The sequence below is a fragment of the Pleurodeles waltl genome, chromosome 4_2 (genome assembly GCF_031143425.1).
Source record: "Pleurodeles waltl isolate 20211129_DDA chromosome 4_2, aPleWal1.hap1.20221129, whole genome shotgun sequence".
Lineage (NCBI taxonomy): Eukaryota > Metazoa > Chordata > Amphibia > Caudata > Salamandridae > Pleurodeles > Pleurodeles waltl.
Window position 1 is genome coordinate 983,728,101 of NC_090443.1, and position 20,303 is coordinate 983,748,403.

The 20,303-nt window shown below is 44.9% G+C and overlaps 1 protein-coding gene across 1 annotated transcript in view; it reads right to left on the minus strand.

The window, feature by feature from the left end:
- Positions 1 to 20,303, minus strand: part of TESK2 (testis associated actin remodelling kinase 2) — a 456,655-nt gene that overhangs the window by 147,323 nt on the left and 289,029 nt on the right. The window lies entirely within an intron of this gene.

Consider the following 20,303-nt stretch of genomic DNA (forward strand, 5'->3'; position numbering starts at 1 on the left):
AGTGTAGCCGCAGTGAGGGGATGAGTACACACTTCTCTGTACAACAACCATACACTTCCCATCATCCCCGACTTGTAAACAGGGCACATACTTTAGAGCCACGCCTAGTGCCTGGTCAACATGCTCCATGGTGACGACCTGTCACCAAGCGCTTATGAGGACAGACACAAACCATGATTAAAATGCAAGCAGCAATGCGCTAGAAAAACAAACCTCCTACAAAGGCTTTCTTGTTAGTGGGTATTGAAAGAGACGGCAAAATAAACACGGTGGCCTCAGTAAGTTACAGGAAGCCACTGGCAACACAGCACAGGTTGTTGACTGAGTCCACATTAAAATATGTATTTTGTGGTTTCCCACTAGCTGGTAAAAGGCGTAAGGATGCACTGTGAGCAATCAGTTTAAACACCACGTGAACCAGCTGAGACCAGGCCATACTCCATCTTGGTTAAGATCTTTGCCTCCTTACGTTTGATGGTTTGTTCCTGGGTTCGTACATATTGGGTTTTAAACTGGCCCTGGCCTGGGGAATCATACAGGAGCTCCTTTAAAAACCTTCGGAGGCTTGGACTACGTTTGATCAAGAAGTCAGAAAACCACAACTATTTGGTGGGCTTCAGGGATGGCAATTTTTTAATTGCCTTTTCTCCCTAGGCACTGGCCTACATTTCTATCTTTTTATAAACTGGATACCCTATCCTCATTGCTCCACTCGGAATACCTTTATTTGATAAACAAAAAACGTGCATTTCAAATAGGACTTTTTAAGCATCGCACAGCATGACATAGAACCTTGTAACAATAAGGAAGTAGTTCCCAGTTTCCACTATCGACTACATATTAAGGAAACAGAAGAGTCCGGCCTTGGGTCAGAGTAGTGCTGGACTGGCGATGAGGGACCGGGAAAACCAAGTCTGGCCGGAGGGATGCTCAGATCACACAGCCCGAGGAAGAGGAACACAATTTAATTTTCTTTCAGACACCTACATGATCTGCTGCGGATGTGAAATGAAGCGTCCGAATACTCTGCCAGACGATGATACATTTGAATATTTGATCCGTTTATCTCGAAAAACCTATCGAGAAACCTATGTGAAAATGAGTAGGGGTGTATTTTGTGTTCAAATTTCTAAATTGTGTTCCCAAACCTCCAGTTTCCTGCCGAGTGTCCACATACATCACGCCGCCTTCCTCCTTTGATCACATCACTTCCTACTTTCTCCTTGTTCTCAAGAGCCTTGAAACCATGACTGATGTTTTCGGTAAGGCCTACTACCAATGTCTTGCTTCACTTTTTTTGTTTGTTTTTGTTTTAAATTCTAGCAGCAACCTATGCCCAAAGTTTATCTTCTTGAATTGGTTTGTGTTGTGTCCTGTACAACACTTATAAGGAGCTCAAAACCCAGTGGCGCTACATAAGCTTGCGGTGAGGGTCCCCTCAGCAAAAGTGGTAGGTGGTGGGCCGGCAAGGGGGGGGTCACCTCAAGTTTTGTTACGCCGCTGCCAAAACCCCAGGGCTAGGATGCTAATGCCCATTTTAAAATACAATCGTGTCGGTGCGTGTGTGTATATATATATATATATATATATATATATATTTACGTTATTAATTGAGCTGTAAAATTAATAATCTGGCTCTTACTGAAACAAAGAAATGAAGGAGAGAAAGCTCCTAAACGTTCGTACGTTCTTGGAAATGGAATGGATTGCTGGGCTTGGGGAGGTTCCCTCATTCAATGTGACTCGATTTATTAAGCACTTTCTCCTCACAGTGCCTTTCACACCAAACAAGAGAAACATCTATAAAAATCAATATGATTAGGATTTTTTTTTTTTTTTAAGAGAAACCCAGGCTCTAAGTAATGACTCAAGAGCTGAAGGATAGCTTGTGACGTAGTCCCAAGGTGGAGAGAGAATGCATGGACAGTAGGGGTATCTGCCTTCCATGGCTCTCAAAACCCTCTTCTAATGTACCACAAGTAAGGAACCAAGACAACCCCCAGCAAGGACCAAAGGTAGCATGTGCAACAAGATTACTGGAGAACCCCTCCTTTAATGTACCCCAAGTAAGGAAGGATCAAAGACAACCCCCAGCAAGCCCCAATGGTAGCATGTGAAGCCAGATTACTGGAGAACCCCTCTTCTAATGTACCACAAGTAAGGATCTAAGACAACCCCCAGAAAGGACCAATTGTAACGTGCACAAAGGTTACTGGAGAACCACTCTTGTTATGTACCACAAGGAAGGATCCAAGACAACCCCCAGCAAGGACCAATGGTAGCATGTGCAACAAGATTACTGGAGAACCCCTCTTCTAGTGTACCACAAGTAAGGGAGGATCCAAGACAACCCCCAGCAAGGATCAATTGTTACATGTGCAAAAAGGTTATTGAAGCAGGCTCAAAAAATCTGCACCATGCTGGGAAGGGCTAGTTCACTGGCTCAGATACGGACCCGGGCATAGGCTCATTCACTCTCTCCAACAAGGAGGTATGAGAATCAAGGCTCTCTGCAGCCAGGGCTCCTTTTCGGCACCATTCCAGCCTTGGGTCTAATCCTGAAACAAACTGAAAATCAAAACCAACAGGATAGGCCTGGGTGAAGGCCAGGCACTGTTTACCTTTCCCTTCGCCTGCTAGCACGGCTCTGTCGAGACATAAAAATGTGCACGCCACGTTTTGAGTTCATCCTAGCAGAAGGATGTGAGAGAATGGTGTGTAATCAGTAACTCGGCCAGAGCTCACAGTGAAGGCACAGCACAAAGGTGCAGGCAGACCCACTTCAGAAGGGCAGCTACACCTGCAAACCCAGAAGGACTAGAATCTGCATTCCCATACCAGCTCCTAAGTACAGCTCTTCTGTTCAGCTCGAGAGAAAACAAACTCCAAACCCCCATGCAGTTGACAAAAAGCCAAGCAGCGGACATTTTCTGAAACTCAAACAAGCGGAAGCGGGCGAGCCAACAAATTAACAGAGCAATCAGAGCCACAGCCGAGCCATGTGTCCGGCTTGGATCCAAGTACCCTTGCACAAGCAGAACCTTGACAATATTTGGCATGTAAATATTACAAATTGTCAAGTAACAATATGGTAAAGTTTCTTCATAATCAAAAAAGTGTATTTCTTTAAGATGTGTATCGTTATACCTTAGAACATCAATATTATCACTGAATTGAGAGGTATTTATTATAACTGATTCTTTTTAAACATGAACTTAGAGAAACAACCCTGCCCCCCAAACGGATGACAGAACTACTAATGAAGTAAGACGCAACTAAGTTGTTATGTGCACCTACATTGCTATGATACATGCAGCAACACTTAACTCCTTCACTGCCAGGCCTTTTTTTGGCTACTTTGGGCACTTCGCGCTTAGGCCCTCATAACTTTTTGTCCACATAAGATACACATGCCAAATTTGCGTCCTTTTTCCCCCAACATCCTAGGGATTCTACAGGTACCCAGAGTTTGTGGGTTCTACTGGAGGAGACCAAGAAATTAGTAAAAATACAGCGAAAATTTTGTTTAAAAAAAAAAATGGGAAAAAAGGGATGCAGAAGGCGGCTTGTGTTTTTTCCCCCTGAAAATGGCATCAACAAAGGGTTTGCGGTGCTAAAATCACCATCTTCCCAGCTTTCAGAAACAGACAGACTTGAGTCAGAAAACCCAATTTTTCAACACAATTTTGCCATTTTACTCGGACATACTCCATTTTCACTTTTTTTGTGCTTTTAGCCTCCTTCAAGTTAGTGACTGAAATGGGTGTGAGACCAATGCTTGATCCCGGACACCTAAACATTTCTAAGTAGAGAAAATTCTGAATTCAGCAAGGGGTTGTTGTGTAGATCCTCCAAGGTTTTCCTACACAAAATAACAGCTGAAATAAAAAAAATATTGAAATTGAGGTGTGTAGCTGGGTGGCGCAATGAGGACAAGGATTCAGTGGCAGGTGGAATGGTAAATTTTATTATATTTAGAGGTTAGTTTCAGGCAGTTCTGTTTTCCCATATTTACGAAGAATGTCTCTTTACTTCTTCCTTTCGTCTTCTTGTTACAGGGCTCCCGGGAGGTGCATGTGGGAACAAGAATGAGAAAAATACAGGTAAGTGTTCTGCCTATTTGCTATGTTTGTATTTCTCTTCTATTGTTATTTTCATTTCTTCTCTCTTCCCTTCTCTTTTTCTCGTCTCTGTATCTCTGTCTGGCTCTCCTTCGGTTTTCCTGTGTGCTGTTCTGACTTTCTTCTCCTGTTCCTTCGCTTCTTTCATTATCTCTTCCTTTGCGTGTTTTGGGTTTCTTTTCTACAAATCGTCCTATCTCTCATCCTCTGTTCTACCTATTCACCGGCTTCCCTTCCTAGGGGTCTGTCTGGGCCCGTAACTTTTCTTTGTCTCCTCTTCCCCACGAGTGCCTTTCTCTTAATAATTGTATCGATCTGGTCACTGCCGTCTAGCTTATAAACCTTCTTCAGTGTGTTTCCCCTTGTCTTGCCTCATTCCCCTGCCCCATTCCCCTGCCCCTTCCTCTGTGCTGTGCCGGTACACTTCCTTCCCTCCACCAAACCCAGTGAGAAAACCCAATTTTATCCCGGTGTCATTATTCCCTTCCCTCCCCCCAGTTTTAGGCTTGCCACGTACCTAGTGTGGCCACGCTTCCCCTAAGCGTGGCCGGAGTTTGTGCTCAGCGCCTCCCATGCCACTGGTTCCGTATTCCGCATCTCTGACAGGGACTTTGGTGTGACGAACTGCCACGGTGTATCCTCTCTCGCTTTGGTCGTCTTCTGGCTCCTCCATTCTCGTCCTCCTCATATGCCTCCCCTCCCAACCCCATGCTCCTCCGAATCTTCCTCTTTTGTACGCCCGAGAAGGGCGCGCATCTGCTTCCTCTGCTATACCGTTACGTCTGCTGGCCTCTTCTGGTTGCGGGGATATATAGGGCTTGTAGGTTCATCAAGAAATCTAGGTACCCAGAGCCAATAAAGGAGCTGCACCTTGCAATGGTTTTTCATTGTATACCAGGCATACAGCAAATCATTTGGCGAAATATAAAGAGTGAAAAATAGGTATCAAGGAAACCTTTGTATTTTCAAAATGGGCACCAGATAAGGTGTTGAGAAGCAGTGGTTATTTGCACATCTCTGAATTCAGGGGGCCCCATACTACCATGTGAATTACAGGGCATTTCTCAAATAGTTGTCTTTATTTACACACTGTTTTACGCTTGGAAGCAAAAAATGTAGAGAAAGACCAGGGGGCAATAACACTTGTTCTTCTATTCTGTGTTCCCCCAAGTCTCCCAATAAAAATGGTACCTCACTTGCGTGGTAAGGCCTAATGCCGCAACAGGAAATGCAACATGGACCCATCACATTTTTACATTGAAATCTGACGTGTATATTTGAAACTGCCTAGCTGTGGATTTTGGCTTTTAGCTCACCTGGCATCTAGGGAAACCTAGCAAACCTATACATTTTTGAAACTAGACATCTGGGGGAATTCAGAATGGGGTGACCTGTGGGTCTCTCACCAGGTTCTGTTACCCAGAATCCTTTGCAAACCTCAAAATCTGGCCAAAAAAAAACACTCTTTTCCTCACATTTCGGTGACAGAAAGTTCTGGAATCTAAGAGAAGCCACAAATGTCCTTCCACCCAGCATTTCCCCAAGTCTCCTGATAAAAATGGTACCTCACTTGTGTGGCTAGGCTAGTGCCCACAACAGGAAATGCCCCCAAAACATTAGGTGGACACATACAAAATTATCAAATACAAAATTACTTGTTTTTGCGGGGGTGGGCACCTGCGTTTTTGGTCCTGGGCTCAGCAGCCATATAGGGAAACCTACCAAACCCAGACATTCCTGAAAACTAGAAACCCGAGGGAGTCCAAGGAGGCGTGACTTGTGTGGATCCCCAGTGTTTTCTTACCCAGAACCCTCAGCAAACTTCAAATTTAGCAAAAAAACAAGCCAAAAAAATAAATAAATCACATTTTCCCACATTTCTGTGTGGGATCACTGCACCGGCACCATTTTCCTACCACCCAACGCTCCCCTCAGTCTCCTGATGAAAATGATACCTCACTTGTGTAGGTGGGCCAAGTGTCTGTGACAGGGAAGAGCGCCATCACAAAAATACGAGAAATGTGTGATTTCCAGCAAAGTTGAAAGTTTGCAGGGCATTGTGGGTAAAAAAAACGGTGCGGGTGCATGTAAAGCACACCACCCTGGACTCACCCAGATGTTTAGTTTTCAGATGTGTCTAGGTCTCAGATTTTTCTACATGGCAGCGTCCCAAAGTCCAAAAAGTTCAGCCCTCACCATTCCAAGTAGGATGATATTTAGAGTTAGACATGCTCATATGGCCCAAATGTAAAACCAAAACCCAAAATAATCAAATGTCCTCGGCTTGCCGTGGGATAAGATGTTTTAGTGCGCGGGGGAGAGCTGAAACACTGTTACCCCCTTCAGTTGGGGTGGGGGCATAACCATGCCCATACTGGTTGGTAGCCACCAACCCACTTTTTTTTTTTATAATAATTCCCTGGCACCTAGTAGGCTTTCTACCCCCCTGGGGAGTGGATCTGGGGTAATTGCCCCATCTGCCCACTGGTGGGAAGAACACATTTGTCCCAATTTAATTGGGGTGGGGGTATGGCCATACCGCCACCCTCTTTTTGAGGAAAAAAAAAAAATCTTCCCTGGTCTCTGGTGGGCTTTCTGCCCCCCTTAGGGGCAGATGGGCCTTACAAAAATAGGCCGATCCGCCCCCAAGGGGGGGAGAAATGGCCTAAAATAAATTTGTCCCCCAGGGGCGCGAGCCTTGCCTAAGGGGTCTCTCCCTATCTGTATAAAAATAAAATCCCTGCTGTCTAGTGGCTTCTGCCCCCCTGGGGGCAGATAGGCCTAATTAATACAGGCCGATCTGCCAGGCAGAAAAGGCGTAATAAACAAATTGCCCCCTGGGGGGCGACCCTTACCTAAGGGGTCGCTCTCCTTATCAATATAAACAAAAATAAAAAAAATCCCTTGTGTCTAGTGGCTTCTGCCCCCCTGGGGGGGGAGATCGGCCTAATTAATATAGGCCATTACATCCGTGGCAGGGAAGAGGTTTCTGGACAATGCACATCCTCAACTCACACATTTGAATGTTATCGCACATGTAATAATGAAGAAAACTGAAGCTTGATGTAATAAGGGTCCAAGAGGACTTCGAGCCGAGCCAGAGCCAGGTGTCTGGCTCGAGCCGTCACTCAATCATCAACCTCTAAAAATGAGTGGACAGTTACTGAACCACTCAAACAACCCACAGGAAGAAGGCCTGCTGCTAAAGGCTGGGGTATGAAACAACATCCATATTTTCAATACGGTTATAGCGGATTTATGGTTCTCTTACCTGGCGCTAAAAAGATAGCACTGCAACGGAGCAAGTCAATACGTACAAGTTACTTACCTTCGGTAACGATATATCTGGTGGAGACATATTCTAGTTGCAGATTCCTTACCTCTGAATTTCCCCAGGCGTCAGACTGGATCCAGAGATATTTTCTTCAAGCAGTACCCCTACGCTCAGTTAGGTGGAGTTGGTTGACTCTGCAACGTCACCACGGCAACCACGACACCAGTGGTTGTATATAGGCACCACCCCAGCACGCTGACATCAGTTTCTTTTCACGACTTTCCACACCAGTAGTGCAGAGACGTGAAGAACATGGAGAATGGTGCGACAAAACTAGGTCCCTTAGAGGGAAGTACCTGTACCCAGAAATGGTTCGCAGTGCAGGGAGGATGAGCGGGTCAGTAAGGAATCTGCAACTAGAATGTGTCTCTACCAGAAATATCGTTACTGAAGGTAAGTAACTTGTACATCTGATAGAGCCTTCTAATTGCAGATTCCTTACCTTTGAATAGATACCCGAGCAATACCATCCGGTGGTGGGCTGTGAACTAAGATCACACAAAAAAGTCCTGCAGGACCGAACGGCCAAAATAGTCATCCCTGCGCACGTGACTGTCCAGGCAGTAGTGCTTTGTGAATATATGTAGGGACCCCCACGTTGCCGCCTGACCCATATACAGGACTGGAACTCTGCGTGCTAACGCCATGGTAGCAGCAGTTGCTCTGGTTAAATGAGTGCGCAAACCCTCAGGAAGTTGCTTTTTCACCAAAGCGTAGCACATCTTGATGCAGACTACCCATCGTGAGATGCTCCTCTTCTGCACTGCCTTCCCTTTCTTCGCACCCACATATCCCACAAAGAGTTGATCGTCCACTCGGAATTCTTTGGAACGATCTAGGAAGAACGCCAACGTTCTTTTTGGATCCAGACGGTGGAGTCTCTCCTCCGCATGAGAGGGATGTGGGGGTGCATAAAAAGTAGGCAGGGTGATAGATTGGCCTACGTGAAAAGGTGTTACCACTTTGGGAAGAAAGTAAGCCCTGGTACGGAGCACCACTTTGTCAGGATGCACTGCTAGGAATGGTGGCTACTAAGAAAGAGCATGAAGCTCAACTGCTCTGCAAGCAGAGGTGATGGCAATCAAGAAAGCTGTTTTAAGGGTTAAGAGCTGTAAAGGACATTTGTAGAGCGGCCCGAAAGTGGCACACATGAGGTATGTGAAGACCAAGTTCAAATTCCACTGGGCCCTGATGTTCCAGCCATGTCCAGAAGCGAAGAGCCTCTTGACAAAGGGTCCACAACCCCACTCCGCCCTTCTTGTTGCATTACCGCATGGCATGGTGTTGTCGGTGAACACCTGCACTGCTTTCCCTTTGAGAGAGGGAAGAAATGCTTTCAATGCAAGTCGGATCGCCCAGAGCTCTAAAAGGTTGATGTGGTGTCCAGACTCCACCGGAGACCAGAGGCCTCTGATCTCCACCTCTCCCATGTGGCCGCCCCATCCCAGGAGTGATGCATCGGTCGCTACTGTGAGGTGTGGTTGGGGAAGGGGATCTGCCATTGACCCAATCTGGATTCGACAACCACCATTGCAGGTCTTTCGCAGTTCCCTCCAAGAGCTGAACCATGCCGGAGTGATTCCCCTGCTGCTGTGCCCACTGGAACTTCAGGTCCCACTGCAGAGTCCGCATGTGCCATCTGGCATGTTGGACCAGCAGGATGCCATGAGGCCGAGCAGCCTCAGAGTCATTCTCACTGAAATCCAGGATAGAGGCTGAAACATCAGTATCATAGCCTGAATATCCTTGCTTTTTTTGGGAGGATAAGCCTGAAACTGCACTGTGTCCAGAACCGCTCTGATGAAAGGGAGCGTCAGAGGGAGTCAGGTGTGACTTTGGCATGTTGACAGTGAACCCCAGCAAATGCAGGAGGTTTGCAGTAGTCTGGAGGTGGGAGACAACTTTCTGGGGCGTGTCTGCCTTCAGCCAGTTGTCGAGGTAGGGGAAGACTGGAACCCCTAACCTGCGCAGATGAGCTGCAACCACTACCATCACTTTTGTGAACACCTGAAGTGCACTGGTAAGGCCAAAGGGGAGCACGGTGAACTGAAAGTGCTTGTGACCTACCACGAATCGTAGGTAACATCTGTGGACGGCAGGACAGGACTATGGAAATAGGCGTCCTGCAAGTCCAACACAACAATCCAGTCTCCAGGGTCCAGGGTCCAGGGCAGAAAGGACCTGAGCCAGGGTTAACATCTTGAACTTCTTCTTGGGGAAGAGCTTGAGGGACCGTAGGTGTAGGATAGGGTAAAGACCCTTGTCCTTTTTGGGCACCAAAAAGTAGCGGGAATAGCAACCACGATCTACTTCTGGTGCAGGGACCCTCTCTACGGCTCCCTTGGCCAAGAGAGCATTGCCTTCCTCACGGAGAAGTGGCAAATGATCTTCCGACAGGTGAACAAATGATGCTGGCATGGCTGGAGGAGAAGTACCAAAGGGAGGGAGTAGCCTCTTTGGACGATCAGTAAAACCCACCTGTCCGTGGTAATGGATTCCTAGTGGGGCAGATGACGAATCCATGCCGTCAACTGGATCCGGACGGTTTTGTTGGGGGGGGGGGGGGGGAGTGGACTGGGCGGCAAACTGACTTCCTGATCCACAAGCTCAATGGATCCTGTGTCCGCGCAGGGGTTGTACAGCATGCGTGGGTCGGTGGCCTGGTGAATTGGATGCGGTTGGGTGCCCCTTCCGTAGCCACAAAAGGAGTGAGACGGACTGAGGGGGACGAGAAGCGGGCTGCGAGGCCAAGGGACCGAGCCGTAGCCCGGGAATCCTTAAAGCACTTGAGCGCTGAGTCCGCTTTGTCTCCAAAGAGACGAGTGCCATCAAAGGGCATGTCAGTCAAAGATTGCTGGACATCCCCCGAAAAGCCAGACATCCTCAACCAGGCGTCTCAGTGCCACCGTGATGCAACCGATCTGCCCAGTGAGTTGGTCGTATCCAGTCCACAATGGATCATGGACTTAGCTTCGACTCTCCCATCTGTCATGACTTTGGAGATAACGTTCCGGGCCTTTTCCGGAACTTGAGGCAGCACTTGCGCGACCATATCCCAGAGAGTATGGGAATAGCGGGCCAAAAGGCATGTGGTGTTCACGGACCACAGCACTAGACTGGCAGAAAAAAACATCCTCTTCCCTTAATTGTCCAGTCTTTTTGATTCCCTGTCCGTCAGAGCGGTAGGGAATGCGCTAGAGGATGAAGAAGCCTGGATGACAAGGCTCTCAGGCGAAGGGTGTTGCATAAGGAAATTTGGGTCATTAGGGCTATTCGGCACTGGCCGATGGCAGCAGTCAATCGTCCTGTTCACAGGAGCCCCTGTGCTGAGTTTGGACCAGGTCCCCAGTATTATGTCCGTAAGTGCCTTGTTGAAGGGAAGAAGGGGTTCAGAGTTGGAGGCCCCAGGCTGAAGCACTTCGGTCTGGAGGTTAGGCCTGACCTCCACAGAAGGAAGGTTCAAAACCTCAGCTGCCCTTCTCACCACCATAGAATAAGACGCTCCCTCCTCCAAAGCCACAGTACAGGGAGAGGTAGGTGTCTAACCCACTGGCATCACCCAAATCCTGTACCCAGTCCAGTTCAGGCTCAAGCTGGTCTTCTAAAGGGTCCAGCGACCCCTCTACACTATCCATACCCAAAGTAATAGGGTTCACGGTAAACCCTGGGCACAGCAGGGCCCATGGAAAATGGAATTGGTGTCATTGGTGATTCCGAGGTGCCCTCCAGAGTCGGGATCGATGTCGCCGACTTTGAACCTGAGGAGGCCCTCACTGACTCCCCTGGGACTGAAGGCGCCGAGGGTGGGTCGGACTGCCCAAATATGAGGGGCATGGCCTCATAGAACTCCTTAAGTTGGGTAGGGGTAGCCCCGGCTCCCGGAAATTCGGGGAGGCACACCCAGGCTGGGGCTCCAAGAACGGAGGCCTAGAGCATCAACGTTCTTCCCGCATCGTTTGTGTGAGCGACAGGGCTAAGTCAAAGAACGTTTGGCCTTCTTCGACTTCTTCTTACCCGAATGTCCAGATGACTTGGACGAAGAAGAATGGTGGTGACTCTGCGACCAGTCTCTGGACCTCCTCTCGTACGGGAATGACATGGAGTCGAGTGTCGGGCTGCCATGAGCTTCAGGGACCGCTCCCTCAAAGCTTTCAGGTTCATGGCCGGACACTCGGAGCACAACTTCGGGTTGTGGTCGCACTCCAAACACCAGAGACACACACCAGGTGCGGATCCCATCACGGACATCATGCGGTGACAGGAGTCGCATGGCTTAAAAGCAGTCTTACGGGACATCCCTCAATGCACCAAAACTCGTCAAAAACGAATTCGACAAAATATCGCAGTCAGTCAAAAAATGACTGGGGCAGCTCTTCTCCAGATCTGCACGTAGACTGGCACGGAAAGAAAAGAACGGACGTCAGCGCGCCGGGGTGGCACCTGTATGCGACCGTGAAGTCATCACGGTGACCACGAAGCCAACGACGCATGCGGAGTCGACCAACACAACCTAACGGCGCACAGGGGTACTGCTCAAAGAAAACAAATCTCTGGATCCAGTATGATTTCTGGGTAAATTCAAAGGTAGGGAATCTGCAACTAGAAGTCTCTATCAAATATATAGCATTAGTCAAGCCGCAGGCTCTGGTGGGTACATCGTGGCATACGAAAATGATTGCCTCAGCGAACCTCCAAAGCACAAAGAAGTGAGAAGTAGGCTTTATTAGCAAGTGAAGTGCAAGTAGAGTCTATGCTCTGTAGACAGTGATAAAACAACCAATCAGGCTCTGCAAGCAGCACAGTCAATCGTTCACCGATTAAAGACATTTATTTTGATAAGGAACTTGATAACTTAACAAAATCACTGTGAGGAATAAATCAACCGAACAATGGCTTATCCATATCAATATAATGCCTTCGAAGTTAATTTTTCTTTTTCAACAGCAGCTAATTACTATGAACTACAAGGACTGAATACAGACCAGACCTGCTGATTTATATCTTGCGAAAAACATAACAAGTCTCCAAATTCACGTCAATCTCTACGACGGCAAAAATATGGTACAATCCATGGATCTGAAGTGGTACATTTTCACATCTATTCCAACTCCTTAAAGAACCTCAAGGAAGGAACGATCTGGTTTAATCTGACTCCTCCCTAAAATCCATAATGTCATAATTTTGAACAATATAGGTGCACCACAGACACTTCAACAAATGTCTTCATAATACCACCCCTTTTAGGAGAACACTCAATTAACTGAGCCACAACAAGCATCTGCCAAACCCTGAGAACCTACCTCCCAAGTCGATCACAAAAACTCAGATGAACAAAACAACCTGCCTGGAACAAACCTTCCAATCTGAAGTGCTGATCCCAATACGGAATATTTAGTGGAAAAATCTTTAAATTCACCAAATATTGTACTTAATCCTAAAAAGGATACAAACAGAAGGAACAATCCACATTCTCATACTGTCCATCTCAGCCCACCACCTCTGCATCACAATTCTATATCCAATTCACCAAGGTCTCACGAGAAAGACTTGAGTACAACATATATATATAAAAAAAAAAAAATAGAAGAATATGGCTACATCTCACGTGCATGCATCAGTCTCACAACACGGTTACATTCCTTAAGACATATTTAGTCATCTGTCCCATTGTATTGGCTAGATCAGAGTCAATCTGAGATCAGTATGCCCAGCAACCTTATTGCCAACAACACCACCAAATGTCCATCTACACCACAATATCCATTCAACTAAAGTGAACACTAATTAACACTGATTAGCTTCTGATCTTCTATCATTGCTGCATTCTCAGTCCTGATACACTGTGACCACCTCTCTCGCTCAGACGTGGCTTCACTCAGCAGTTAGCCTATTATTCAGACTGTTGCCAATAATGCATTCTTTATAGGGAAGGACTAGATCAGGCAGTTCTCGTCTATAAAGAATATCCAAATTGTTAACTGTCAAAGCTCATTCTCTTCCTTTGAATGTCCAATTATGGACACTCATTAGCCACATAAAGAAGGCATCAACTTCATATTAATGGACGTCCTCCCAAGTTTTAGGTCATGGAATCAACTTTAAGTTGTTCTATCTGCCTCTGGAGAAACACCTAACACTATGTTAAAAGAACAAAAACCCTCATCCACTAAAATTAACCTGTGTCATCATCTGATTTCTCCTCACTGTGACCAGTATTCTTTGGTACACAGTGGGTTTCTTTCAGAGAACTGTGAAGGGATTACAATACAGTGTTTTACTGCATGAGTAACCATCAGCTGCTATTTCAACTCAGTCAAAAAGTGGCCAATTGCTCCCTAACTCTCTTTAAAAGTGAGAATTCTTCAGGGACCTCAAGTTTAGTACTTCCCTTACACACAATTACAATTGGAAATTACCCAACAGGAGGTGTGTAATGGGATCCCATGGTCTGGGTGTCAACATTTTCATGCCCAAAACAAGTGCCAGGTCTGGGTCATGGGCATTCATAAAGACAGGTTCCTAGCAGTTTCGAACTATCCCTTAATAGAACCTCTCCATAGAGTGGTATTAGAAAAACACAACACATACAAAGATAGGCCTTTTTTGGAATTCAGGTGTGCAAAAGAGGAGACAGGACCTCCACTGGGTTCCTTTAACCAGCTGTTTAAATCCCACAGGCCACGCAGCCGAATTAAGTACCCTTATGGGATACTTCTATAGGCATATCCATCTCCCCAACCATGAGACAGACTTGCTGCTCTGTGTTATCTTCATGATAATTCAGCTCAATAACGTCACACAATCATGAACAAAAATCAATTACCTCTTTAGGAAAAGACAATGCTTTTGTGCGTGATCTTACAGAATTTATTGCTGGCCAAGTCTACAAGCCAACCCCAACCATGATATGCTATTCATATAACTGTAATTTGGAATGGAACATAAGAAACTGTAATAACCCTGCCAAACAAAGCCTTTCAAACATTGCCCTGAACAATCACATATTAAAAGACTACATCACTGACCACATCATAGTTAGACAAAGACAACCTAACATCTTCCTCCTGTGGACTGGTCAGTGACTTCTAACTCTAGTTCCTGTAGAGTGTACTGCACTTGTATCTAAAGTCACCATCCATAAAAACCATGAGAACCATAAAGACATTACGAACATAGACCCCAAAGCTGTTAGGGACATGGCTTTGTCATTGAATACTAAAACGACTTCATGCACTCACCTCACACCTTTTCATCTATGTACGCAACACATTCTGACTTGAGTGCTAATGTACTACCTCTCGCCAAATTGAAAATAGCAATTAAAAATTCCGACTTCCCCTATACTCTAGTTAACTGGGAAACACACCCCAACAGCAGTGGAAAGTAAATTAAGGAATTTCCCCATCTGAGGGCATACATACGATACCTAAGAGCAGAAGATGCACCCACAAATGGTTACTATTAAAAGCAAGATCCACATTGCTTAAAAACAGAACCAGGCTAAAGAACATTTTAACATCCTAAAACAACAGCCTTACAACATGTAAGAAATCGGATCATTGGATGCAAAAGATGTGAGTCATTCACAAGTAATTTTTCTTTAACTACCTTTTTACTGGGACCCCAGTACCTCACTGTAGCAATTGACTCTCTCATGATAGCATATTTCACCCCTAATGTATAGTACAGTAAAAACACCACACCCTTCAGTAAGCACTACAGCTCTACACTATGAATGCCTTCTTACATTATAAGGCCTACAACAAGTCAGCACCAATACCTAAAGAATCCATTCTGCGTCAGGCTATCTGTGCGAAGATATCAGGCTGTGCAGGATGGTAGTCTCACATACTCAGTCTGCACACGTGTGCATAGGCATGTGTTCACATGTTACCAGCCTAACACCACCTCTGTGTGAAACTAGGCTTTTTGCAGGTTGTCCCCCTACTTTTTGCACCAATTTGAACTGCTAGATACTGGCTTTCGACTTTGACAGTGCACTGAAGCCTGCTAATCAGGCTCCAGTGCCAGTTTTCTTCCCCCTAAAAACAAAATACCCAATTGTAACCCAATTGGCAAGCATTTTAGGACCCCTGTAAGTCCCTAGTAAATAGTACCATTAGTACCTAGGGCATGGGTACTGAAGAGGGTCCCCTAAGGGCTGTAGCATGAATTATTCCACCCTAACGGGCCACTATACAAATGGCATGCAAACTGCCACTGCAGGCTGCATGTCATGGTTCAAACCATGAGTTAAAACACAAAATGGCACACTCCTTGTGTACCACGCCAAAATCACTGTATATAATATATGTAAGTCATCTCCTACAGCAGACCTTGAAGACCCAATGCAGGGTTCATTATATTTTCTGTGACAACATACCTGCAGGAGCAGATAGGCCCTTGTGATGTCTAGTTCTATTACTAGATGTTGCATGTGAACAAGGAAGCCATCTTAAGGTATGTACTGGGCACTGGTCATTATGAGTTACCTAGCTACATATTAGCTTCACTGAAACCTATGGAGTTTGGTATCAAACACCTTGTCTTAATAAATCCATACTGATGCAAATATTGGATTTATTATGACATGCGCCCAGAGGGCACCTTAGAGGTACCCCTTGAAAACCTATTAGGTGATAGTGATGGGTGTGCAGTGGGCGTGGTTAAAAATCCACAGGTAGTTTACAACAAGTCGACTTAAAAAGGTGGGTAGTGAACTGTAGAAAATCCTTGTGGACTAAATGAGCAGAATCCATTTGCTGCACAGCCCCTCCCAAGTACTTGATGGAATCTATTTAAGGACTACATTACATCGAATGAAACATTATTCCAAATTCAGTCAGCAAAGTTGAGCAGCCACTTAAAGTTACTCCCTTTGTTGGACACAGTTTCTCCCATATGCCATGAGATTTGGCAAAATCATGAATGCACACAAGACTATTATAAGGGAAAGGAGAGCACATTTTGTATTTGCTAAAAATAAGTTGCTAACTGAATGGTTTAGCGCACATCTACACGATGTCCACTATTACTATCAGCAGCACAAGATCATTACTATGGATGAATAAGCAAATGCAGTCACCCATTAAACTTCTGGCAGACTGCAGCAAAAAATAGATCCTGACCTACGTGATTAAGCAAAATGGTGCTACTAATGAGCCAGCTGACCTAGGCGATAAAGCACACGGGTGGCTCTAATGAGCCAGTTAACAGAGGTGATAAAGCATAAGGGTGTGACCAATGAGCGAGCTTAATCTAAGTAATAAAGCATATAGAAGTCATTAGTAAGCAAGATGGCCCAGGTGATGAAGCTTAAGGATGGTAATAGTTAGCCAAGGTGATGAGGGATACTGGTTGCATGAATAGGCCAGATGAAAAACAGAATATTGTACAGAAGGAGTTTGTCCTATGATGGTTCACCTGTCCCAGCTATGTGTTTCCCAACATGTAGCTAAATACGAAGAAAATGTTTTTTTCAGATAGCCAAAATGGTATTCTAAAAACAGTACTTTGTTATCAAACACATTTTCTCAATCTATATCACCCGCAGAAGAACACTTGGTCCTTGCTGAGGTGTCCAAAAGCCACCAATTAAAAAAAAACCTGAATGGGGTGAACAGTGAAGCACTAATCAGGAAGCAAAAAAGACCTTCAAATCAACGTGCATGGGAGTCATGATCTGCATTGACAACCCTTTGCAAAACAAAGTCGACCACTTATCAGATCAGGCTTTTACTTGCTTTCGAGTTTTGTCATTTTTAGAAAGGTTTTCTCTCAAGTGCTGGGTATTTGTGGGTTTATTGCTTAACACACTGAACTAGAGTTAAAACCTATTAATTTAACTGTCACACGTCATACCTGGGGCCTGGAAGTGGCACCAGTGCCAGTTTTAGCCCCACAGATTACAGAAAATCTGTTCGGGCTGGTCTTCCAAAATCAAATTTTGACAGTAAGTAGCGCTTCCTGGGCAGCCAGACACGCTTCAGGTGGAAGAGAAGAAGATCACATGGCTCTGAAATTATACTGGCTTCCTATTCAAGTTGGCCTTTCAGTTCTAAAAGCAGGTCATCTACCCGGCAGACATATCTGGCAGGGAAATTAAGTTATATCTGCTGCTTTAGAGCAAGGGGATATATACCTTGGAAGTACCAAACATCAGTCAAGTAAAAGCCTCCAATCAACTATTTGCTGGTCGCAGTCTCTTTATGTCAGACCAAAGCAAAGCGAGCCATGTTTTTGAAGCTAAATTGCAATCTCATTTTGAATGTCAAATCTTTATTTTGATGCGTTAATCTAATTTACAAAATTGCTTGTACACAGTTACATGAGGAATATGCACATTACCTGAATCTATAAGACATTTATGCTGCAAAACCGTTTACACGTGAGAGGAAAGCAAGCAGTGGTCAGGTTTCTTCTACCAAACTCACTACTTTCAACTTCTACTGTAGTGGCAAAGGCGAGACATGAACATATCAAAATATCCACATCAGCTCACTCGGCAGGTGACCAATGGTCCAGGAGGAAACCAGCAACGTCTCTAAGTCACATGCTACACGAAGAGCGAACCAGTACAAGCAAGCGTGATGCAGGTAGGCACATCAGAGAATACATTTTCTAGTAAGCACCCAACTTTGCCTTTACGCAGACCCCAGTAGGATTATTCCTAGGCATATCAAACATTCTCAACATGTTGATTACTCCACAACTTTATAAAACTTTACTATGTATGAATGCGACCACTGTGTCTGTTAAATTCCCTCTTAGTCCAGATCCTCTCAAACAAGCATTTCCTGACTGCTGATTAGAACCATACCTCTACTGTGTAAAGTGTATCCCTTACTTTTTTAAACAAGAGAGCTTACACTGCTAAACAACAAACCTGCATCATTTCTAGCGTGCACAACGACACCATTTTGTTTTTTCGGGAGCAAATCATTTACGGGATAAGCAAAGATAACATAGTTACAGCAGCGTCCGCACATTAGTTACCTTTAACACCGGACATCCTTCAATAATTTACAGTAATTCTTAGTGGGACAGCACAGAAGAGATTCCCAATGAGGAGAGGGCTTTATTTCTCAGGGACAGCTCATCATCTGCACACATGGGGCTCTGTCAAGCTCATACTTTATTCCAACGCAGGGCGGTTGGGGCATTGCTTTTTGGCGTCAAATGCAATAACTGCAGGCTTAATCTTAAAACAGAAGTGTAGTCTGGCTACGGCTGTGCTGGGGGCGCAAAGACCAACATTTCAAAACCAGCAGGAGGGCAACAAAATAGTATTTTGTATAGTTATCTTATTTTAGCTATTTTATTTAGCATTGACAGCTTCAAGGAGCTACCGCTGGACACCTTCACATCTAAATTTAGAAAACAAGGGAAAGTCTGATCAGGTAGTGCAACCTATTTAATACATTATTTCTCTGACCACATGAAAATATGGCTTAACATGCCTGCGACAAAGAGGTGACTCCCAAGGTGAAGCAGGAAGACTATCATAAAGATACACCAGTCAGGAGGGAACCCAGCTGCCCTCTGCAGGAGGGACCCAGCTGCCCACTGCAGTAATTGTGTACTTGCATCATAATAAACATTATCTTGGTTAGCTAAGGATGCTACATACACATTCATACCTCCAAGAGGCCAATCCCAAAGTTGTATGAAACAAAAATTAAATACAACCTAAAAAAACTGGAGACTATAGAAATCAATCACAATATATACATACTTATGTATAAACTGTTGATCATATAATCAACACATTATGCTATGACCCGTTCCACATACTGCCAAATGTGAAACCTGCCATTGTAACAAACTTCCATTTGTACCGGCTGTAACATTAACATGCATATTTGTGTACATTCAAGTTAGACTTCTTACATTGAATCATTAGACTTTTTTCTGCAAAGAGGTGGCAGTTACAGTTAGATCTGCACTGGAGCTTCCTTGGGCTGCAGGTGTACAAGGCTCACTGAGAATTTCTGCCTGTGGCCCTCATCACTTTATCAGAATACTAGTTATTTGTCTTCCACATCTTTCGTGTCCAACCTTCTCATTCCAATTCCTGTCTTTTCCTCATCCTCTGCCACATTGTCTTTTGACCATCAATCCTCCAGGACACAACTGCAATGTGCACCATTAACTTTTATTTCAAACATTTCCATCATTCAGCTTGCTACACACAGCATTCTTCTTGTGTACCCTGTGAGTTTTAGAGAAAGCAGAAAAACCTTTTCACCAACCGGCTAGTTTTCACTCTTCCCGTTCTCCCAAGCGGGGCCTTTCATCACCCCCCTAAAGCAAGTCTTTTGCCCACAAATGTATTCCACTTTGTCCATCACCTACTCTTGAACTATATTCATCGTTTCCTTCCTTCCATTAAGTCACAGTGTTTTACCTACCTTTCCTAAAAGCCATGAACATCACAATGCCTGCCTGCAATACCCATTCTCATGGAAAGCCACAGTAAACCTTCCTTAAGCACCTTGCTCCAAAGCTTACCCATCTCATTGCTTTGGCAGTAATACACAGAAGTACAAATGCAGTAAGTAACCCATGAGTCTCGGGAAACCATTTCTTGCAAAACAAGTTGAGCACTGCTGTTAGTTAACTAATCTTATGATGCTTCTTCCCTAAAATACAATTTCTTCAAAAATGCAAGACCATTTCTAGAGTTCACTGGTGTTAAAATCTTAATTTCTAACCACAGCGCAAAATAATCTACTACAACTATGTCATACCTGGCAACTCTACCTTATACTGAGTTTCTTGTATGAATCTGAAATATGCATTGCGATTTTTCCCATGACCTCCTGGACATTCTAACCTTTTTCACCAAA